Genomic DNA, 17,818 nt, shown 5'->3' with positions numbered 1-17,818 from the left:
AAGCAGGCGCAGCAGCCGATTGCGTCCGAATACCGTAAAAGGCGCTCGTGAACATTGGCCTCCAAAATTTCTTAAAAACATTGCCGCGGCTCCCAGAACATTAAGGCTCAAGGTGAGTGTCACTCAGAAAAGGAACGTTGTCGCTAGCAGCAAAACGTGACGTACACTGAGATTCTATGCTGTCTGCGCGGGCTCGAAGACGTGAGTCAAGGCAACAACGCGAGGTGGCAATAAAAGACGAGCATCGTGAGAACTGTGCCTACAAGCGACAAGTGAGCACAAATGTCACACGAACTATTTTCTGAGCCCAGTTTGGCCGTGATGCGTCTGCAATAATTTCAAACGAGGCTACTTGAAGTGTATTGCGCAGTTCAGAACACTGATAATAAAGACTATGTCGCGTCACTGAAAGCGGTGTTTAACGCCGCTCCACATGTGCGTCTGACCCGACAATTGTTGACGAGAATAATCCCCCGCCGTCATTAACAGCCCTCGTCAGTTAGGGCTCCAACGTCTTTCTTCGCCTTTTTCGTCTACGGAAGAGAACGCAACCAAAAAAGCATTCCTTCGAATGTAGGCACTCTCGAAGTTAGACAGTGGTTTATCAGGCGCCTGGGAGATTAATGTTGCCACAGGCCATCCATTGAGCGAGAGCTCAAAGACGCGCTCTGCAGTGACGACTGTCCGGGGCCGTGTGTTTCCAAACGCTTCGCTGCACAGAGCATCCACGTTACATAAGTAATGTCCCTCCGCGCCCTATTTTTTTGAGCGCCTGCTAAAGGGAGCCCGTCGTTGAGCCTCCATGGGGATTTCTCAAAGAGGTCGTGGAGTCATTTAACTTCTTTACCGCGCGGTTTTCCTTGGAATATATGTTCAGCATGTCATGTCAAGGAAAACTATGACGAACCCTCTGATTGAAAGTCGATTCCCGGTGATTGTTTATCGCCAGCTTTACTTAGACCACCAGAAAAGCAATGTTTTAAAACGCATAATGACCACGTGTATCCCGCCAAATGCAAAAACATTTTTCTTCAAACTTCATTCTTCCACACTGCCAGTTAAGACATGGCTGCGCGAAAAAGGAATGTCTATTCTTTGGTCGGACAATTATCGCCTGTGCTCAATCAGAGACAATTTATCATTGTTTTGTGTTGTGCCGGGACGCTGTATTCCTCTGGGACGTTTTGCAGCGGACACTTAAAAAGGACACTGGCATCACCCCGTACACCATTCCCTTCCTGCCATTTGAAGATGTTAATCGGGTGTCATATGACGTTTTCGTTCTCCTGGGATTGTTTAGCTTGTGGAAGTGCCGCTTGACTGATCGGCATGCGGAGCCCCCTAGGCTGATCAAGTGCATTTTTTGGAACAGGCGGCGTTGGTGCGGAGCGTTTATGCTGCGCAGAGTGATCCACCAGAGTGGCTGCCTCTTTTGGATGCGTGCGTTTGCTTGCCTGAGTTTTGATCTTTGTTCGACTGAAGTCCTTGCCCTTTGCTGTCTGTTAGTGTGTATATTGTGTGTTAAGTGTCTTGTCTTTTGAAGTTTTGTAAAATTTTCATGCATTAAAGAAAAAAAAAAGATTCTGTGGCATCGATGTAGAGTACTGAGTATTGGCGCTGACGGCTTGGGTTCGAGACCAGCAGGTCTATCTCTAAGTTATTTTTTTCATTGCCTAACTTTTTTTCGTAAATTATTTTTTGCCATACCCAAATAGATCCGTGTTCTTGTTAGGTTTTAGGTCGCTTAAGGTTTAGGCGGGAGCCAAAGACGAGGTTTAATTGCCGTTCTGTATCGCGCGAACAGGCATGTCACGTGGGTGCTCTGTGCAGCGGAGCATTTGGAAATACGCATCCGGGTCGTTCATCGCGTTATAATACGAAGCGTGTTCTGGATCAGGAAAGTGAAAAAAGGAAACGCTCGTGTGTGCGCCACCCTGTGCCTCTATCCCAATTACTCTTGTGATTTAGACCCATTCTTGCATTAAATGAATGACTTACGCGTAGTGATCCTCATAATTAAAGGGGCCAAGAAGACAAAACACAAGTTCGGTTCATTCAAAAGTTTGCCTCGTTAAAATCATACTGAGAGCACGTTTAACGTAAACTTGCTCAAATAAGCTGTATAAAAAAGAAAAAAGGGAATGACCATACGACCCACTAGCTCATTTCACGCAACATAACCTTTGATGTTATACCAGATAGCTCTGCGATTGGCGGAGGCCCACAAATGCAAACGCAAATTCGGCACAGCTGATGAGCAGCTTGCTGAACAAGCTATTTGCGCTTACACGTAGTGCACATTCTTTCTAAAGCAGTGAGAATGGTAGGACAAACAGTAGAAGTTACCAAAGCACACGCAAACAAAGAGGTACGAGATGCGGACTGCTGTCGCTACTGCGCGCACTATGCTTCGTTTAGCTGCACAGGACTGCGGGGCTTTGTGGTTGTCTGAGACGACACTGGCTGATTGACGCAAGCAATGATGTCTTACGTGACCATATATTTCGAGCGAGCAGTATGTTTCACAAAACAATCATTTTCTCCCTGAACAAAAGCAAGCCAGGTTTTTATATGGTCAAAAACAAACCAAAGGTAGAAAACGGCTCGCTGCAGTATGGTGCAGCCATCTAGGTTCACTAGCGGTGAACAACCCTTTGCAATCGGATGTAGAGCGGTCGATTCCTGTGATGTCATTGCAGACTACGAAAACACACGATTTAGAGGGAAAATCGAAATTTTAACTTACATTGATGAAATCCTCAGTGAATAAGCGTTTGCATCCGGACAAGTGCTGGGTGCACTATAGAACACAAAATCTTTCGAATAAAACAAACTTGTGTCTTGTCTGCATGGTCCCTTTAAGCTACATTTCTTGGGGGGAGGTGGGTAAAGACTGTGAACCCCGCATGCATAAAGAAGGAGGCATTGAGGAAGGCAAACTGCCAGAAAGGGAGCTAAATTCTGGCCACCAACGCACCACTTATTGTGTTTGAGGCGCGTCACCCGATTTTGGACCTCTGCCTGTGACAACGATGATAGCGGTGACGAGTAACACGCCTACGACAGCTATGGCAAACAACAACGTCGCATGAGGTCAGTTCATATTTCAACAGCCTCGAACGCCTCGCTCTTTTCATGCAGACGTCTTTGAAAACGCGGGGGATTCGTTGGAGCACGATGAATGTCCGAGTTGCGAGGTTCAACGGAAAGGACCAAGAGCGAAAGCTCTGAATGTGTACTTCACCCTCGATTAATACGCAAAGACAGGGTTCAAACCATAAAACTGCGGTGTGAAATTGCGATGACCTTCGGTGTAGTTTCCAGCTATCTATGCGCGGAATGAGCTCAAGGAAAATGCCGAAGTTGGCCTGCACTTCCGAACCCAGCGTCCAAACGAGATCGTGGTCATGTACTACGAAGACATGTTCCTACTTTTCAGGCGTGCTGAACCTAACACGGTTGACGACAAGAAGTTCCGTCACCTTATGCGAGGCGTTAAACAAGTGCTGTTTGCCGGGCTGATGAGCAATCCACCGCGTATCGTACTTGAATGTATTAAGGAAGCGTCGACAATAGAAAGGATTCTGGAGCAACGCGAAAGACAGTACGACCGCAGTGAAGACTACGCGGCGGTGTACCTGCTGCGGGCAGCTTTGGCTACCAGTGCAGATGCCCTGTGGGAGCTGATTCTTTCCGTAGTTTGAGAAGAGCTTCGCTGACCGCAACTGCCACCGGTTTCACCGACGTATGACTCGCTGCCATAAGTCGTCCGGGAGGAAGTGCGGCGAGGGGTTCGCGAACCCGTGGAACTGGATGTGCGGGCACTTCGCCGCTCGACTGCATACGCCGCAGCTCTACAGCAAACCGCTCCATACGCCACTCGAACCGACGTCGCCGGAACGCCCGCCGCCACCTACTCTGCGTCGGGTGACGGCGCTGTGACTCCTCGCCAGCCGGGTTATCAACGCGTCCCGGTGGCCGTTCCCAAGCCGGACTTGTGGCGTGCACCGGATCACCGTTCACTGTGTTTTTGTTATGCTGTAGCCGGCCATCTGTGCAGGTTGGGCCCATACCGGCGTGCTGGCCTTTCATTTCGACGCAACCTGCATACGGAAAGGTTAACATACACCTGAAATTCAGGAGTACCTGCTTGCACAGCACAATTTGCCGCACAGCACAAAATGAGGTCAGCGTCACTTTACTGTTACCGGCCCCGAAGCCGTCGTCACCCCGTCAGCTCATCCGGGCGTCGCTCGTAGGGCCCCCTTAGGTAAAACTAAGACCAGTGGCCTCTGGAGTTGGGTCGCTCAAGGGGAAGCCGGTAAAGATGACGACATTTTGCCGTACACCACATACGCCTACACTCTTAGGCAAAAAGGACTAAAATAGGGACTAAAATACAGCCGTTAGTCTTCGCGGGCGACCGTTCATCTTCAAGGGGAGTATCTGCGGCAGAGTACGTGCCGCGTGCATAAATGCGGACTAACTGTTCGTCCCCGCCGATCTATAAGGAGTAACGGGAAGACGAAACGCATGCAGTTAGTCTCTTTGCTGCGTCGTTAATCCCATAATGGCGTCGTCGTTGCCCTTTCGCGCATATGTCTGCGAACAGTTTTATATTCCCAAAACACAAGCCATTGCAGTCAGTGGGTGCTTTAGATGGTGCCACCGGAGAAAATGGTGCCACCGGAGAAGATGGTGCCACCGGAGAAAGAAAAGAGCGGCGAAGCACGATTGCCATACGCTTCTCGGCGAGTTTATGTTGATACGCTGTGTTGCATACGATTCGTGCGAGGTCATAACGGCCAATAAAAGCTTTCAAGCGCCTTAACAGGAACGCAAAAATTAGTGACAATAGCAGAAGTGGATTCCTGAGCGTAATGAATATGTATATGTTTAACAGGCGAGAAAAAACGCATGTTGCTGATAACAACTGCAAAACAAAAATGCTCGCCACAGGTAAGCGTCTTGAAGTTATCTTTTACACTCGGTACATAATTACCTTGGGCACCAAAGCTATGACAATGCTGCAACTGCTGTAAAACCCGCTTGCATTTCCCAGTCGCAATCGTCTAGCGACGCGAATTTGAAGAATTCAGGCTAAGCAACACCGAATTCGCTTTCGCCGATGGAGGAAAATATGGCATGTTTCCTTATTCTGACACTCACACAGACGACACCTTTCTCATACGTTACATAGAGCACTTAACATATGTATCGAACACAAAGAAAGCACTCAGCTTGCGCTAATTTCTGCGGAAACAAATGAGTCGTCCGATCGCCCAGCTACCTACCTCAACTAGGCGACGGCGAGTTGATTGTTATTTACGAGAAAAACTATGGTTGTGAGGCTCTACTTCGAATCGAACTGAGCAATAGTCCCTAAACCTAGCAAAGCGCTAAGCGCAAGGCGCAAAACGCGGTCATGTTCGCTTGCACAGATAGAAATTCGGGCACCAGTTGCAATGGATCTGTTGCGTTATGCACAGAACTACACGCTGTACACTCGAATATTATCTGCCTCAGGAACCACCTGGCGGCGTGGTCCAGCGGTTAGCTTGTCGGGTACCTTGTGTGTAAATAGGGGCGTCCGGTGCTGTAGGTTTTTTTTTTTTTTCTGCACTCTACGCAGTTCGTCCTTGGGGAGTATCGGAACGGACCATCCGGGTGGGGGACTAACCGTTCGTCCCCTTGCAGTTAGTCCCCAAAGGGACTAATGATTGTGGCAGAGGCCGTTAGTCCCCGAAAGGACGAACTTTTAGTCCTTTTTGCCTAAGAGTGTACAACACGGGTGTTTAACAGACCACAGAACTTAACCATTTCCAGTTGATTTACGGCCGCACCTCTAGTAGTACTCTAGATATCTTGTTACCAGTTCAACAGGGCGAAGAGAACATGCACATTCATAGCTCCATGCAACAAGCGGATGCGGAGGAAGCACGCCACCTATCCTGGCGACGGACCCAATGTCAGTAGTGCGCCGGCGCAACTCGCTACAATCAGCGCAGGCGGGTGAAATTCTACGAGCCTGGAGATGCGGTCTGCATCGACAACAGTGCGTGCCCGAGGACGTTCGGAAAAACTGCTCCATCGGTACTTTGGCCCATATAAGGTCGTGCGCCGCCTTAGTGGCGTAAACAACGGAGTTATAGAGGGTAGGGCTTCCATCTCGCAATGCAGGACAACTGCCGAGGACGTGCACGTCGTGCGAATGAAGCCTTACCGCGACAAAACCTGGCCTCTCTTACGAACACTATGCACAGCTAAGCAAAGTCTACAAGCGACGAAAGTCTTCTTTACGCCATGACTGTGGCTTTACTGGTTTGACGGCAACTCACAGCGCTATATTTTTCTGGCCATCATCTTTCTCTACAGACGCAACCTAGCATTGAGACGATGCTCTCTTAGAAGAGGGGGCAATGTCAGGGGCTATCGAATCAACGAGAGCTCAAAATTGGGGTGTTCAGTGACGACTGTCCGGGCCGTCAATTCCGCCGCAGCGCGAAACCGGATGCACCTGTTATGGCTCAGGGAAGAGAAAGAATACACGTCTCGTTTGAGTGCCGCCCAGTTGTGATTTAGACCCCATTCTTGCATTAAACTAAACTCTTGCGCGTAGCGAACCTCGTCATTACGCTATGTAGTGCTTCATCGTTCTCAATGTCCTTGAAATCGTATCTGTATTCGTTAATTTTATTATTGTGTGATGCCTCTTCAACGTTGTTTTTCTCGTGTTTTTACTGTCGCGAGGGCTCTTCCACATGGGTTAATGTACCTCTATATATTCTATGCATTGGCTCTGGTTATCTAAATCTCTACATGTTTTGCTTTTGAATGCAGGACTCTCACTTGTTCTCGCCCGTCTTACCGGCGAAATCTGCACTTCAGATGGCCACTCTGTTGTCACTGGTGATCTGCAGAGTACGTGCTTAGTTTCTTCGGCGGACTCCCTTAACGTTCACGTGCTCTTAGTGTCCATAGGCTCAGTTGAAGGTTCCTTTTTTCGCTGGACACATCGTTAGTGTGCCGCTGACAAAGCAGCCGGAAAGTGCCAATAGAAAGAATTCGAAACAAAAGCTAAAACAAGATTGCCCCAGGATAGCAAATGATTAAACGGAATTCCGCATTACCTAAATAGAATGGGTGGCGTAGAAAAACTCATGGATACTATGGCGGCATAACATTATTCTGACCGTGGTCATGATTAACTACGCATTTACAGAAAACGGTTTGTGGAGGTCGCGCTGAGCGGAAGTGAAAAATCCGCGTGATCGTGCGGACATGTGAATATCACAGTTAAATGATAATTCCCGTTGTGCAATCGCATTTGTCCGCATAACCCTACAGGTATTTTTTTTTTAATTTAATCGTGAACGTGAGCATTAGTTTCCGCCTTTCCCACCAGTACGGGCATGTGGAGTCTAGAGTAGACGAAGCGACCGCCACCATGGCGAATGTTTTGTATTGGTCATCTATGGTATGAACTGTCTGGTGCTTGTTCTTGTCCAAATACGGCCACTTCATGTACGTTTGTGCATTTCGAATCGCTCAGAGAGAGAGAGAGAATGAGAGAGAGAGAGAGAGACAGAGACAGAGAGACAACACTTTATTGCGTGGCCCAAGAGCGTCCTAGAGTACCGGCACCAGAGTCCAGAGGGGACCGACGGCGGCGCCGGTCTCGAGGCAGTTCATGAAGGTGACTGCTGTGGCGGGTGCCGCAGAAGAAATAGCGGAGCCCCTCCTCCCGCCCGCATCGACAAAGCCACGAGAGTCGCTGGATGTCCTTTATGCAGTTGATCAGTGCGCCCTCACAGTCTGATTCCTCGCGAATAACATTGTTTGTCTTCATCCTAGGGCACTGTCATAACGTGTGTTGCATGTTTGCTGTACACCAACCACTAAAGCCAATATTTAAGGCTAAGTTGAATAATAAAATGTACGAGTTGTCAGATAAGATGTTTTCACAATACTGCTCGTAGTCGCCAACATGAGGAGCATGGATAAAAAATACAACGTAGACGCTTGGAGGGTCGCCGCACCGCGGAATTTCAATAAATGAACGCACAGACTTCGCGCCAGCGGAATGCAAAATGAATTGGTATTCAGTGCTTTCTCAGCCCAACAATGCAAGTTTTTAAATAACGCGGCATTCACTCATTAGTTATACTTCCGATGGTCTCGCTGAAGCTGTAATTTCACGCATTACGCAAGGAACACTTTTGTTAGTACTTAAAGAGAAGAAAAGGTATACCAAGCGATGTCTTCCCTTCCTTAGTATTTATTTGTGCAGAGCCATCCTCGTGTAGTGGTTTAAGTCACAACACTCTTGAACTGCTGCTACTAAGGTAGGCACGTCGTGGACGTTGCATTCAGTATTTATCTATTCCATCTTGTCCGTAAGCAGCCCATGGGCGTTTTTCTAACGATGAAAAATGAATAAGCTGCATGGGGGTGATGTAACGCTTTTCAAGGCGGAAGCGATAGCCGGAAGGGATTTTCACAATATAATTTAGTCCGACTTTATGCCGTGTTGTTATTGGGCACCATTCAGAACTTGTTCAATATCTTATAGATTTTCAAGGACCGTACCCCATGATGACACGGGGCCGTAACATGTAGTGGGCTGTAAAACCTATTTCATATCTATATATCGTAATAAAACAATGTTGTTAGAGACATCCACGAAAATGAGTTGCTATCGCCTGATCGCCCCAAAAGAGACAACTGATTTGCTTGTTTGTGACGCAGAAGACAGCAATGTTTGGGTATTCATTTTGACTACGAAGCATAAATTGTTTCTACATAACGACATGGCAACTCTGGTCGTGCTGACCATTTCCGATTTTTCATTGATTGAGTGTAGGGTGTTAAGCGCCAACGCAACGCGGGCGATGAGGCGCGCCGTAGTGGAGGGCTCCGGATTAATTTTGACCACCCGGAGATGTTTAACGTGCGCTGAAATCTCCTACACACGCGCGATTTCGCTTTTCGCCTCCATCAGAAAAGCGGCCACCGCGGCCGGGAATCGAACCCGCGACATCGTGCTCAGCAGCGCAACGCCTTAGCCACTGAGCCACCGCGGCGGGTATTTCCGATTTTTGGTTGTCCAACTGTACTACCATTAGGGCTAATGCGTTTCTTCCTAATCAATTTAATGACGCAAGCAAAAATCACTGAAGCATTCTTGGCTTACCGGCATTGCTTTACTGGCAATGAGCACCAAATTTGTCATGCATTTTGCCACCTCAGTTTTAAAATGACTGATATTTTGAAAACATAAAACATCATTTAAATTGCGTTGGTAGTTCACGTTGCCAACCATATCGTCTGTGTGTGTGAAAGCTATTTGTGCCAGTCGTTCTGTCTGTAGTTACAGTAGACTCACCTTAATACGAAGTCCCCGGGTACCATAACCACCCTTTAAACAAAGGACACGAGTGTAGAATACTTATTTATGCGCAACACGCTCACCTTCTAATTTTTTTTTATAATGTCTACTTTCTTCGCCAAGTGGAGCGTGTGACTAGGGTTGCATGATCATTGAGAGTTAATTCGAAAATTGAGGCATTGAGCGCCCACCACACAAATTGCTCACACGACCTTGTGCACAGCAAAGAAGGTTGACGACCCCACAGAAGGGCGTCAGCCGGCTCGAGGCTCTACTGTGTAATATTGCCGTATCATCAACTATGGCGCTGTCTTAGTTGTAGTACCGCCAAAATGAGTACACAGCACTGTTCTGTTTTAGCGCCTGAAAATTTGAAATTTTGTGCTCCTTGATGCTTTTGATTGAGAAATCGCTTCCAAACCAGCAATATTATTTATTTAGTTAAAGTCCACCGACTAATTGGGCTACCGCAGGAGTGAGTAGGTACAAGGAATACAAAAACGGTTTTCTGCACAGAATAACACAAAAGCAATTACCAACACATTTAACCTTAAGTTTGCCTCGCGAAGTATACACATAGCAGGTAATAATATTGAGACGGGGTAGACGCGGTTAGAATTCGATGTATTTACGCTATTTACAAAATGGGAAAATGAGAGACAGCAAATGACCGCTCTAGCGCCTGCTGGGCGCCACACCGATCGTCGTCTTTCTCGTCCTCCAAGATTGGCCTCATGGCGTGCAGGGGGATTTCACTTCGTAGCAGTGGCTTCACCACTTCGCCAAGAAAGGCTGCACCGTAACATAACCCCCCGCGGCGGAAACGCCGTCCCGACGTGTCCTATGAAGGAGCCGACAACGTAGAGGTGTAGGGTTTGTGCCGAGCGACATAGACAATGTTTGTCGTAGCGACGGAAGAGGATTTCTGAATCGGGGTGATCTCGTACGTCACGTTGGTAACCCGGCGTAGCACCTTGTAAGGGCCGGTGCATCGTGAAAGTAGTTTTGATGACAGACCCACGTGGCGGCTAGGAGACCATAGAATGACGAGGGATCCTGGAGCATACTCTGCGTGGCGGTGGCGCTTGTCGTAAGCATTGATTGATTGATTGATCGTGGGGTTTAACGCGCCGACGCAACGCAGGCGATGAGGCGCGCCGTAGTGGAGGGCTCCGGTTTTAATTTTGACCACCTGGGGACCTTTATCGTGCGCCGAAATCTCGTACACACGGGCGTTTTTGCTCTTCGCCTCCATCAGAAAAGCGGCCGCCGCGGTCGGGAATCGAACCCGCGACCTCGTGCTCAGCAGCGCAACGCCTTAGCCACTGAGCCACCGCGGCGGGTGCTTGTCGTAAGCAGCCTTTTGGTGAGCTTTGGACTGGTTTATGCGGGTACGGGCAATCTGTCGGGCGTAGTCAGCGCGGACGATGGCATCGGTCGCGTATGCTGTCACCGAAACCTTAGAAGAAGGAAGTAAGGTATCCAGCGGCAAGGAAGGTTTCCTTCCGTACAAAAGGAAAAATGAGGAATATATGGCGGTGTCATGCCGTGACGAGTTGTAAGCAAATGTCACAAACAGTAACGTTACATCCAAGTCGTGATGGTCCGGTGAAACATACATGGCTATCATGTTGATAATCGTACGATGAAGGCGTTCAGTGAGCCCATTCGTTTGTGGATGATACGCAGTAGAAAACCTGTGCTTAGTGCCATACGACCGCAGGCTGTCTTCCATAACTTGGGCTAAAAAGGACCACCCTCTGTCGGTGAGAGGTTGGTGAGGGGCTCCATGGTGTAGAATAATGTCATGTAAAGGAAGTCCTCAACTTCGGTAGCACAAGAGGTTGGAAGGGCCCTGGTGATTGCAAGGCGAGTTGCATAATCAATGGCAACGGCAACCCACTTGTTTCCCAGAGTGGAAGTAGGAAAAGGTCCTAGCAAATCTAGGCCGACGCGGTAAAATGGTTCAATGGGGACGTCGATGGGCTGCAGGAGGCCGGTGTAACTCACGCTTTAACCCACCGTGGTAATGACTTTTAAGGTGAAGGATAGAAACCTCAAAGGGTGGCCGTCGGAGCCCAGGTCGAGCTTCGGCGGATGGGCTCGCTATCTGAATATCAGGCAGAGAGCTCCGGGGCCTCTCTCGGTATCAGCGTAACACGAGCGAAGAAAGTACCCCCGTCCCCTGCTTTTTCTGTTTCATAAGGTAAATCGAAAACCCCCCTCTAATAATGATCAGACCATGAAAAGGGTCCGCACCGAAGTTCTTTTCCACCTTTTCCTGCCATCAACCCCCCGCTTTTTATAGCTGAAGCTGTTGTATCCGTATTCCTTGTATCGAAGTTTCTTCAATTTATCCTTGCAAAACGTTTGATGCTCAAAAACTAAGAACTGGTGAGGTCTTACTTGAGGTAAACACGCAGCAGCAAGCCACAACTCTCATCAGCCAAAACTCGCATGGCAGACCTTGATATCAGAGTCACACCCCACCCCAGCCTCAACAGCTCCCAGGGTGTGATACCTGAGCTAGATCTCCTAACCGAGACAGAGACCGACGTACTCGAAGGCCTAAAACACCAAGGCGTGACTGCAGTAAGGCGCATCGTCTCTAGGAGAGACAACAAAGAAATAGCCACCAAACACCTGATACTGATTTTTGAACGCTGCACACTGCCCGAGCATGTCAAGGCAGGTTTCATTTCTTGTTCTGTTCGGCCGCACGTCCGAACCCGCGGTGCTGTTTTAAGTGCCAGCGGTTCGGGCAAGGTACCAACTCGTGTCGCGGCAGACCAAGATGTGCCAAATGCGCCCAGCATGATCACCTATCCGACAACTGCACTGCAACAAACTTCACCTGGCCGAATAGCCATGGTCCACACGCAGCATACTCGCGCGCTTGTGAAAAGTTTCAACTAGAGAAACAAGTCGTAAAGGTAACGGAAAACACCTTCCCAGAGGCGCGAAAGAGGTTCGCCTCTTTCCCCAGGGAGGTACGCCGACGCAGGCTCGCCGGGGTGCGAAGGGGCGTCTCGTTTCAGCGGGGACCGGACTTTATCCCGCTCCCACCCCCACTGGGTTGCCTCGGGCAGCCAAACCCGTCTCCACGCCGCTTGCTGAGGCTGCAGCGGTTGTGGTGCCTACCGTCTCTGTCTCACCGATGCCGCTCCCGCCAGTGCCTCCCCGCCTCCCCGTCCTCCAGTACGCTGCAGGGTGCCGAGGAGATGGACACCGGGGGCACCGCAGTGGCTCCCACCGCCACCGTACCACCCGTGCCACTTCTGGCGCCCCCGACGCCCTCGGCTGTGGCGAGTCACACGAAGGGCACCCGAAGGGGGGCCAAGTCCGTGGGGTCCCGGTCCGTCGAGCACCCCCAGGACATCTGACGACGAGATGGACGTCGGGCAGTTCTTGCGTGCAACGCACCGCAAGGAGCGGCCTCCGACGTCCAAGCCAACAGAAAGGCCCAAAAAGCCGCATCCATGAGCACAAGCCCCGAACAACACATGAACACATACACCCAGACTACGGTAGCTCCTAAACCTCCATAATGGGAACAGAAAACATCATCCAATGGAACTGCAGAGGCCCCTTTAAAAATCTTGACGATGTGTATGAGATGCTGCATGCCAATCAGCCAAGCATCGTGTGTCTCCAAGAAACTCACCTCAATTCCTAACAAACAAACAAATTGAATAGTTATACAGTATACAGAAAGAACAGGGATGGCTGCACATACTCTTCGGGTGGTGTGGCCATAATCGCCCAGAAATATTTAGCATGCCACCCTCTCACCTTGAACACTGTCCTTGAGGCTGTAGCAATTCGCACAATGATATTTAATATGTTGATAACGGTATGCTCCTGTTACATTCCTCCCAATTTCACACTTTTGAGCTCCGACTTTGAGGCTCTGGTTGGCCACCTGCCCCAGCCATACATCCTCACAGGCCACCTTAATGCACACAATACTCTCTGGGGCTCTTCTCGCACGGATGCCCGAAGTCGACTAATCGAGAAATATCCTTACATCTTCGAGAGCATGCCTCTTCAACAAAAATACGCCCACAAAAATAAGCCCACCACACCCGTCATACTTCTTAGGAGACGAAGCCCTGTTTTCAATCAAACGCGTTTTCGGGTTTCTCACCGACGTAAAATTTTTACATCTCATTTCTTATCATGCATGTTGACAACCTGGCCCTTTACACCAGTCATCTTCATTACGTTGTGTTTTATTTTGTTTATTTTTACTAAAGTGTTCTTTTACTTCCATGTCACTTTCATGTAATCACTTTTGTTTGGCGCTCTTTGCCCTTAGTCGGCCTTGCGCCATTAAACTCTAAACATCATCATCATCATCATAACACACTACGCGTTGAGCAAGACACCCTACTACTCACGGCGCAAATCCTCGACGCCACCGAAAACTCCATACCCCATGCTTCTGGCGCCCTAAGCAACCAGAGGAGGCCGTGGTGGAATGAAGACTGTAGGCGGGCGTGAGAGGCCCAGGACAAGGCATGGGATGTCCTTCGTCGGCACCCGACGTCGGATAACCTTCTTTCGTTCAAAAGGGCAAAGGCGATGGAAACCGTGTGCGCCGTGATGCAAAGCGAGGTAGTTCTCCTTCCATCTTGATATCCATAAACTCATAACACTGATACACACAAGTTCTGGACACGTATACAAAAACTCAAAGAAAATCAGACACACAGCCTTCCCCTGGTTAGTACAACAAGGGACGTGTCCAGCTCCGCACACTACGCAAGCACTTTCATGAAACACAAAATATCGCGTCAAAAGAAGTATTTACTTGATAACGACAACTCAACTTCCCCTTATAACTCCGAGTTTTCACTTCATTAGCTGAAAGTTTCTCTGAGAACTTGTACACCCTCAGCTCCAGCCCCAGACAACTTCACACATACAATGATACAACACCTACGCTCAGACACTCTTATAACAATCCTGCACCTATATAACAAGATATGGCTTTCGGGGCACATTCCACTCTTGGAGGGAGGCTATAGTTATAGCTTTCCTGGAAGAGCGGAAGGACCCTTCCTCCCCCGCTAGCTGTGGACCCATTGCCCTGACCAGCTGCCTGTGCAAGCTTCTCCAGAGGATGATAAACCGGAGGCTCGTGTACTTTGTGGAGCACAATGGTCTTCTCGAGAGCTACCAGGTAGGCTTCAGGGTGGGACGATCTGCCAACGATCAACTTGTTGCACTGAAATCTTACGTAAAAGATGCGTTTGTCCATAACCAGTTCTGCCTTACTGTATTATGCGATATTGAAAACGGTTATGATACAGACTGGCGGTACGGCATCCTCAGTGACCTTAGGTCATGTGGTGTGACGGGTAACATGTTGAGCACCATGTTACACGCCAAAGAGGACATTTCATGTTAAGGTCGGGTCCTCCCTGTCCGGGATACATGTGCAGGAAACTGGCGCGCCGCAAGCTGGAGTTTTAAGCAGCACATTGTTTATAGTTAAGATGAACTCCCTCCGGACAGCGTTGCCACCAACGATTTTCTGTTCCATCTATGTAGACGATGTGCAAATATCTTTTAAATCCTGTAACCTGTCAATTTGCGAACGTCAGGTACACCTCGGTGCTATCAAACTTGCTAGGCGGGCGGAACTTAACGGTTTTAAACTTGACACCACACGACGCAAGCACTTCCCACAACTCTACAGACAACACGACCCGTTTTACCCATCATATTTTTAGGAGACGAGCCCAAGTTTTCCATCAAGCGTGTTTTAAGTTTATCGATGATGTCAAGTTTCTACATCTCATTTCTTACCATGCATCATGACAACCGAGCCCTTTACACCAGTTACGTAAATTACCTTAAGTTTTACTTCGTTTATTTTTACTTTTACATTTATGTCACTCAAGTGAACAAACTATCCTTGGCGCTAATTTTCCTCAGTTGGCCCTGTGAAATAAAAATCCAAACCTCATCATCATCATCATCATTTGTATTCGGAGCTTTTTCATCTGTTGCACCACTTTCCACTGCAGTCAAGCGACCAGCCGTGCTGCAACCACCGTTTACCTCGCTTGATTTCCTGAAACTTCGCAAAACGGTTGACTCGGCTGGAGCCCTATGCGACGCATATGGACTACACGTCAGTGAGGAGGCTGCCGCAAAAAAGGCGTCATTGTTATGAGGCACGAGGAGAGGAAACGGTTTTGCTATTAGTTGCTATCTGCAGCGAAGCAGCCGGACACGTGGCCAAATTATATACTCCCGGACTCTCAACCACACCATCACAAAATACCTCTTAAGGATGTTTTATACAGTTTACACTGTACACGAAATCGTGTAGTGGCCCGAGGCTGAACCAAACATCGAAAACGGTAACCATATGGCATAAATTTCCTAATTCGATGGGGGGATCGCAAAGATAGATACAGCCCAAATCTAAAGACTGCAGGCTTTAGATTGGCCGCAGGACTAAGAAATTCGGAATATGTATTGCGCTAGTGCAGCGCCCTTGAGCCGTACTGCAGTTACCCTTCTACAGTATGCGCTTCTTGAACAAATCGTTGCGAGTTCCAGCCTTTGCGGATTGTGGTAATCTACCTCAATACGCTCAGGTCTCAGTAAGTAGTCCTTTTTTTGCTATATTGCCACGAAGCCAAAGATGACGCAGTTGTCTTGAAGAAAAACAAATTTACTGCATGGAACTTGTGCTTCCCTGACAACTCAAAGAATACAGAGGCGGCGATGGAGCAGTCAACAGTTACAGGTGAAGGCGAGTATCGGCGAATCGAATACGGCGGCGTCTGCTCTGCGGGCATTTATCTCTTCTCGCGAGTGCTTCTCGAACCGGATTGTGGTAATCTTGCGGATGGTGGTAATCTGTCTAAGTAAGCTGAGCTTCCTGTAGTCCTTTTTGTCTATATCCTGGTTTTTATTTTATACTACTTGAGCTATTATATTTACTTTAAAGCAGTATATGTCTAACCCACCTACTTTTCATTCCGGTGTCATCGATTTACTCGGCGCTGCTGTGGGGCTCCTCCTCACCACCGCTTACAGGTCTTTCACAACTATTCTTCCCCTCGCCTCCACCGATGCCCCTTTGGACATCGGCCCCTTTGGAAAAATGCACTGGCAATCTCTACTCCCTTTATCAAATTTGTCCGCAGCGCAAGCTGCAGTTTTGTTCTGTGACGGCGCATTCCTGGTGCGGCTCAGGGAATGTTCGCAAGATCAGCGAACGCACAGCGGCGTCCGATACTCTGCTGCTGCCACGCAGCGCGATCCCGCCGCCAGCCAGCATGTTGCGAATCGTGTTTCAACCTCCGGTGCAAATGTCACGGTGCTTCGGATTAGAGGAGAATGGAATAGCGTCTGGAGAAAGTGTCAGGGGAGGGCACTGCTTCGAAGCGACGCATGAGAGATGTGTAAGGGAAAGGCAGTGAGAGATGACGCCGTAGCCGCACCTGTGGTACTCCACCTCACCCGTCGCTAGACGCTCCTCTCCGTTTTCTTTCTTTCGTCGCAGATGCGCTCGCTCACACGGTTACGCGGACATAGACACGACTCCCACGAAGCCCAGGTAACGGCTGCCAAAGGGCTTCCCCCTAAAAATACCGAAATCCGCCATCAGCGTTTCCGCTCAAATTCCACTTCGACACGTAGCTGCGAATATATCCCGGTTGAAGAGGAACATGCCCATTTGCAACGCTGAAGTGAGCACAGATTTCTTTTTCAGCTTGCAAAGCCTTCCAAGCGTCATTTTTCCCAGTGTCTTTCACGCCTAAGCATGTGCAATCACCGGTTTCCGGTTTATGCGTGCACGGTTTGCGGGTGAAGAAAGGGCTGCGTCCACACACAGCTAGGCTTCATACCACTACCGATGAAATGCCGGTTCTGCTGGTGCAGATTTAGATGTCGAAATTACATGTCTCAATGCGCTTAGTCGGCTGTCCTCCTCAATTGAGCGGTTCAGATGCGGGTTGTACACAGACATCTTACACAGACAGTAAGATGCCTACGACGGGGAAGGGAAACGGGCAGCCACAGGTTTGTACGCGAGAATGGAGCTCAAGGGCTTCCAGGTTTTAAATCGTTATGGGAAGGATGCATGGTATTCGTTTGGAGGAAGAAGAGCGAGAATTGATGCGTTGGCTCGAACACAAGCGCTAACGGAGGCAAAAACAACGAAAAGCTGCTGGCACCGCTGTTACCACCTTAAGTTCAGCTCGTCGAGTAGCGGTGAATCCCTCCCGGATGAACAGCTATTTGCCCGCTTGGAACACCGACTTGAGCCAATATCACTTCTTCAGAGGGCTTTCAGGAGATATTATCCACCTTCAGCCAATTCCAATCACGAGCACATGAACGGTTGCCGGGTTATGCGTCCGCAGGTTTGTAGTGGAGAATTGTGGGAGAGAGTTGGGGCGT

This window comes from Haemaphysalis longicornis, unplaced genomic scaffold (genome assembly GCF_048455015.1).
Source record: "Haemaphysalis longicornis isolate Haplotype H1 unplaced genomic scaffold, Haemaphysalis longicornis Haplotype H1 scaffold_5, whole genome shotgun sequence".
Taxonomy (NCBI): domain Eukaryota; kingdom Metazoa; phylum Arthropoda; class Arachnida; order Ixodida; family Ixodidae; genus Haemaphysalis; species Haemaphysalis longicornis.
Note: the sequence above shows the minus strand (reverse complement) of the source record.